Here is a 7,040-nt window from a genome sequence, read left to right on the forward strand (position 1 = left end):
TTACATTGTTGGTGGGAGTGTAAATTAATTCAACCATTGTGGAAGACAGTGTGGTGATTCCTCAAGGATCTAGAACTAGAAATACCATTTGACCCAGCAATCCCATTACTGGGTATATACCAAAGGATTATAGATCACTCTACTATAAAGACACATGCACATGTATGTTATTGTAGCACCGTTCACAACAGCAAAGCCTTGGAACCAACGCAAATTCCCATCAATGATAGACTGGATAAAGAAAATGTGGCACATATAAACCATGAAATACTATGCAGCCATAAAGAAGGATGAGTTCATGTCCTTTGCAGGGATATGGATGAAGCTGGAAACCATCGTTCTCAGCAAACTAACACAAGAACAGAAAACCAAACACCACATGTTCTCACTTACAAGTGGGAGCTGAACAATGAGAACACATGGACACAGGGCAGGGAACATCACATGCTGGCACTGGGGTTTGGAGAGTGGGGAGGGAGAACATTAGGAAAAACAGCTAATGCATGCTGGGCTTAATACCAAAGTGATGGGTTGATAGGTGCAGCAAACCACCATGGCACATGTTTACCTGTGTAACAAATCTGCACATCCTGCATATGTACCCAAGTACTTAAAATAAAAATAAAAAGACATAAAAGGAAAAAAAAAAAAAAAACAGTGTGTTGCTCTAGGTCAGAGTCAGCAAACTGCAACCCAGTATCAATGTCTATAAATAAAGTTTTCTTGGCACTCAGCCATGTTCATTCATCTCCGTAGGGCCTTCATAATGCAATGGCAGAGTAAAGCAGCTGCAACTGCCTGGCCCACAAATCCTAAGCCCCTTACTATCGGGTCCATCACAGACCACGTTTGCTGAGCCTGCTCTCAGTCCTTCTCGCTTTACAACAGATTTTCCCACCTCTACTTCAGAGAACAACTGCCTAGTCCCTTCTTGGTGTGGAATCTTCCTGCCTAAGAACCTCAATGGTGAACGCCCCTAATGTGAACATTCCTCATAATCTTACCAACCAGTTTAAGACTGAGAGTCAATAAAACACAATTACCCAGGTCTGTTATGGATGACTTTGAAAGGAGGACATGTGTTGAAACCACACACATCTCAAGGAAACAATTATAAGCCTTCACTTTCTAAGCCGCAGTGCCCAACACAGGCAGAAAGAGTATGTTAGAGAGGTTATTCCCAGCCTTACTGATGAACAATAGCAACAGAGTGCCCTTTTTCCGGATAATCCCAAATTACCACCTGCATCTATAAACTGCATAAGGTATGAAAGGCCACAAAAACACTCAGTCATTTATAAGGCCAAACACAGACACCTCACGCACAGGAGAAATTCAGCGTATACTAGATTGAATTAAACTGAAGCTTATGTTCCCAAAGTACTGAAATTAATACCCAGTCAAAACACTGATGAGAGAAAGGACCCCCTCCCATCATCCCTCTCACATTTAGAATATGGTTCAACGGCATTTCAAAAAATATTGACTGACATAACAGCCACTTTGACCACTTTATGTTTTGAGGAGCATAACAATAGTTCCTCAGAATGTTCAACAGAGGTACCAAATGACCCAATTCTAAGTAGATACCACAAAGAAATGAAACGTAAGTCCCCATAAAAACTTGTATATGTGTATTCCTGACATCTTTTTCATAGCAGCCCAAAGCGAAATACAACCCCAATTTCCATCAACTGATGCATGGATAAAACATGTTCTATTCATGATCTAGCCACATAATGAGATATTATTCTAATGTAAAAAGGAATGACACATGCGACAATGCACATGAACCTCGAAAACATTATACTGAATGAAAGAGCCAATCGAAAAATTCAAATCCACTAATATATTACAAATTTTGTTTTTATTAACAAACAACACCTTTCAAATATTTAAGTCAAATAAGACTCAAACACCTCTACATGGTTAACTTGTTATAACAATATATGTACATCTTGCTTTAAACAAAAGTACCTCAAACAGTAAGCTTCCTATTTTAGTTAAATTTAAGCCTACAGTTTAGTTCTAGTTGGTTCTTTCAAAACAGTAAAGCAAAAATCTCCCTCAAAATTCCATCCTTATGCTTTCAAGTTACCAAATTTCTTCAGTTTTTAAAAAAAAAACTAAAAATGCCTTAGAGAAAGAAGCAGAAAATTAAGTAGCAAGTAAGTAAAATAAAACCATAATCCTATGTACCAAAAGGTAATAGGATAACTTTTAAAGAACTTTTGGGGTGCAGGTCTTAGTTTTAGTTTGGGTATCGGTTTGAACTTTTGACACCTGGCCACACAGAACTGTTTGGTTTGCTAATCAGGAAACCTTAGCATCTCACCACATTTACACACAGTAATCTGCATGATTTTTAATAAGTTTCACGGTTAACTAGCAAATCAATGCAGACAGACACAAATCATATTAAAAAACTAATGGAGCACAAAATGAAGACAAAGGAGTCAAATAAAATCTATACTCGTGTGCCCAATTACAATTAACAAGTCTGCATAATTATAATATTCACAAGAGAGGTTGATTTTAGAAGGTGTTATCCTCGACTGGTAAGACCCAGAAAAGTTTGTTATTGCTCATTCAGGATCCAAAATTCTCAGAAGGCAGTAAAAAGGTGAATTCCTCATTTAGAATTGACTTTGCAGCTCATAAGGATTTAATAATGGTTTCTCTAATGGCTTCAATTTCAGCAAGGACAAAGACGTGCCACTTTCCCCGAAAACATAATTTAAAAGAGAAGGGATTGCGTTTTGGCAAAATGCAGTTTTGCTCCTGAAATATATTTCAGGTACAAGGACAAGGATCCAATGGCATGCTGGGCTGCTTACCTTTATGGTAACTTCATGTGTGGACCTCTGAACCAGCAGGTTTCTCAGCATCCAGTCATAGAAATGGCAAGCCATCTGTGGGGACCAGCCTAGGGAGAAAGGGAAAGGTTTAGAACAAAAGACTTAAAAATCCTTAGGGTGTTTTTACCTCTCACCCCTCCCATTCTTTTAGGTTTCTTTTTCATCCTAACTCAAACTTAACACATCTTATTAGTTCTTAACTTCTGTGTTAGTCTAAAGCACAGATTGCAGGGTTTTGTTTGCAAACTAAAAAAAAAAGGAGAAATTAAAATGACCAGTCAGGCATTATTATGCCTGTAGAAGTTCTGAAGGAAAAGTCTCAAAATAGATAATATTAGCTCAGCTATTGCTACTGCTATTATATAAAGATTTGAATTAATTTTAAATTAAATTAAGTTTAAAGATAAATTAAGGTTCCTTGAACCTTATTCCCTTATTGTTGTTTTTGGAACAGTCCTCATGCAACTCATACATGAACCTGTGCACACCACTGGGAGAAGATACCACACTGTAGCAAGATGTTTCCCATTGTTGGGGCTAGCTTTCCAGTAACCCCAGAGTGCATGTTTGTGCGCATATAACCATTCTCATATACTGTGCTCATAAAAACACAGAAACAGGTCAGAATCTTTTTCCTTCGGCTCCTCTAAAATAAAGGAAAACAAAGGCACCAAATGACAGCTCAACTTCTCATGTACTGTTCTTAGACATTTTTATTTCACAAGGGTTCATTTGCACTGATTTTTCAGTAAGCCAGATTTATATCTCATAAAGCAATCATCCTCTATATTAAAAATTGTTTTTATTTTTTAGTCATTGTAAATGCCAACCATTTAATGATATTTACCAGCTTTCTTATAAAATTTATTTGATTGTGAATGAATCCAGCCTCCTAGACAGTTTTTGTTTTTGTTTTTGTTTTTGTTTTTGTTTTCCTTGAGACAGAGACTCACTCTGTCAAGCAGGCTGGAGTGCAGTGACACTTCCTCAGCTCACTGCAACCTCTGCCTCCCAGGTTCAAGTGATTCTCCTGCCTCAGCTTCCTGAGTAGCTGGGATTACAGGCAACCGCTGCCATGCCTGGCTAATTTTTGTATTTTTAGTAGAGACAGGGTTTCACCATATTGACCAGGGTCTCAAACTCCTAGGCTCAAGTGATCCACCCACCTCAGCGTCCCAAAGTGCTGGGATTATAGCCATGAGCCACTGCACCTGGCCACCCGCCTAGAGAGTTTAAATTACCCTCTATCAACTACAAATTCAAGAACTAAGAAAATTAAAGGCTCACCATTTTCTCTAAATAGTCTTAAGTGATAATAAAAAGGTACCAGGTTTAGTATACTTGAAGTCTACCAGCGAAGCTATGAGTGGTGTTTGTTATTAGTGAACTCATATGGAACCTCATGAAGTACTTTCAGGAACTGCAAGTAAATTATTCCCACTGGGTCATGTTTACAGTTATGATGTTTAAATAAAGGAGATTTTTTAAAAAGTTCTACAATCAGGTTCACAGGACCATGAATTGCATTAGAGTACATTGAAAAACAAAAACAAAAACCAACCAAAAGTAATAACCAGGACAATTTGTAAAAAACCAACTACTTAAGTAAAACAATGAGAGTGAAACTAAATTCATCTCTAACTCTTTGAACAGAAATGAAAGGGCACCAGAGAAGCAGGCACAATGGCAACTTAATTTTGTTTATAAAACAAAGATACTTTTACTTATGAAAAAAAAAAATCTGCAGTGGAGATGAAACAGGGCAATTCTCCTTAGAGTGAACTGGTAGAGACCAAATTACTATTTTCAGAATTAGGTTGTAAATTACCAGGGGGAAAAACAGCCTCATGACAAAATTGGTAAATAGCATGAAGTATCAAAACATGAGCAGATGTCATAAATTCCAAATTGCTTGTAAATTAAAACATTAAAACCCACAATAGTTCAAGAAGTAATTAATACACAAACAGCTCTTATTAGAAGCTGTTCAGAAAAAAGCTTGGAATCCAATTCTTATTCTTTGGTCCAAAACAGATGGTAACTGACATAACAGGGTCCTGAAATTTTAGATTACATTTTATATGTGTTGTTAAACTCATTAAGTGTAATTATCATCTGGGTGTCATCAACACCAAAAAGGAGAATTATGACTTTATTTAATAACATTCTTCTGGTTATGCAACATGTCAAAAATAATTTGTTTATAGCTAGAAACAATAAATTAAAATGAGAAATCAGACCTTCCAACACCTGTTCATTACTGATTTTGGCATTGTTATTATTATTACAAATTATTAGTACAGAAATTGAAACAGTATTAAAAAACAGCCGCAGCAAGAAAGTTTACATTGGCCAAATATTTGTTATGAAATGGAAATGATTTTAACAAATGCCGTATGCTCTTTATTTTTACAACTAAATGCTGATTATGTGACAAATACAAAAGAGATTTTAATGTTCCAGTAGTCCTCCCCACTTGGCATGGTGTGCCGTGCATGTATAGTGACAGTCCCTCCACATTGAATGTGGAGAGGTTTTGAAGGGGCTCTCCAAGCTGATACAACACAGCATGTGCCTGCTTCTCCATAGAAAGTAGGTTAAGAATAGAGTTTGTGGTGCTACGTACATTTCTTCAAAAAACTGAATTAGATAAAATGCAAAGATTTAGAAACTATGATTCCACCAGGCCTGCTCCTCCCCAAAAGACTTCTCTTTTTCCTTCAGTCACACAAGCACACCTCACTAACAGACCCTGGGTGTTCCACTACTGAGTTCTTGCCAATGGTAGGTGAGAAGAGCTGGGAAAGGATGCATACAACTTGTGCTCATGGGGGTTGCTTGAGAGCCTGTCTGACCCTTAGGAAGGCAGGATAGTAACACAAAAGGAACCTGGATCCCCCGATGCTCTTGGGGATTTGACACCTACCCTTCTGGGACTATTGCCTGCCTTTGTACCAATACATGAGGGGTAAATGCATTTTGTTTAAATTACTGTATTTTGATGTTTAGTCTATTCCCCAAGTAGAATACAGAATCTCTGGGTGATGATCTCCATTTTCCAATTCTGTCCTGTGTTTCCTTCCATCACATCATTCATAACACACATAATACCTTTTCTACACATAATACCTTTTCTACCCAAACAGGAGGAAGAGTCCTGTCTTCCTCAAGTTCCATTTCTACAATCTAGGCTTGACACATAACACATACTTGATAAAAGTTAGCTCAATGATAGAAGGATGTACTATATATAATCAATGAGAATATTTCACTAGCTGATCACAAATGTTAATACGTAGATTTCAGAAGCCCTCTACCACATTCATTTCTTCATGAGGTTTGCCATACTTTTATTGTGAAAAATCAGAAGAAAATGCAACATTTTCATGTGGATATTAGAATTCAGAAAGTTTCCTCTGGAGTTATTTTTACTGTCATCTTTAAAGATGTTCTTGGGGGAAGCACAGAAATTTCAAGACATAGTTTTAAAGAAAAGGACACAGAACAGTCTGCTGCTGTTTTCCTATGTTTTCTAATTCTATACCTTCAAGTGCAAGCATTGTATCAGTCCACTGGTGTCTGTATTTGTGAGTAGGCAGTCTTTGTATATTTCCTTGAACTGGTGCATCACGAACACTGTCATTTCACTGTTCGTTGTGTCTGGAAATAGACCTAGGCATATGTGAGCCAGCCATATGCAGTTCATTTTCCACCTTTTAATTCTTCACACAATTATTGTTTCATAGAGCTGAAAAGTTACAAAGGTCTAGCCAAATGTTGTTCAAACTCAATAGCACCCTCAGCTACATTTCATCCTATATGCAAATCAGCTGGTTTGTTCCTATTCAACTATAAAGACTACACATCACTTTTCAATCATGCTTTGTGAATTTCTCTGCAGATCTGCAAACCACCATAAGGGATTTTTAAATTGAATACAAGAAATAACGGTCTAAAGCACTGAGAGACTCTTGTTTTTAATACTATGTTTTCAAATTTAGAAAGGGGCATTCCTCGAAAGCAGTCATTTTGAGAAACTATATTCTTTTTGTATCAGGAAAAAATTAGCACCTTTAAAGACTCCCCTTTTGACGCAGACTTCAGAGCCCATTCATATAAGAAAAACCAGAACAGCACACCACAGGCCCAATATAGACATTCCCTTGGACATTCACCTACATG

This window comes from Pan troglodytes, chromosome Y (genome assembly GCF_028858775.2).
Source record: "Pan troglodytes isolate AG18354 chromosome Y, NHGRI_mPanTro3-v2.0_pri, whole genome shotgun sequence".
In the NCBI taxonomy this organism is placed as follows: domain Eukaryota; kingdom Metazoa; phylum Chordata; class Mammalia; order Primates; family Hominidae; genus Pan; species Pan troglodytes.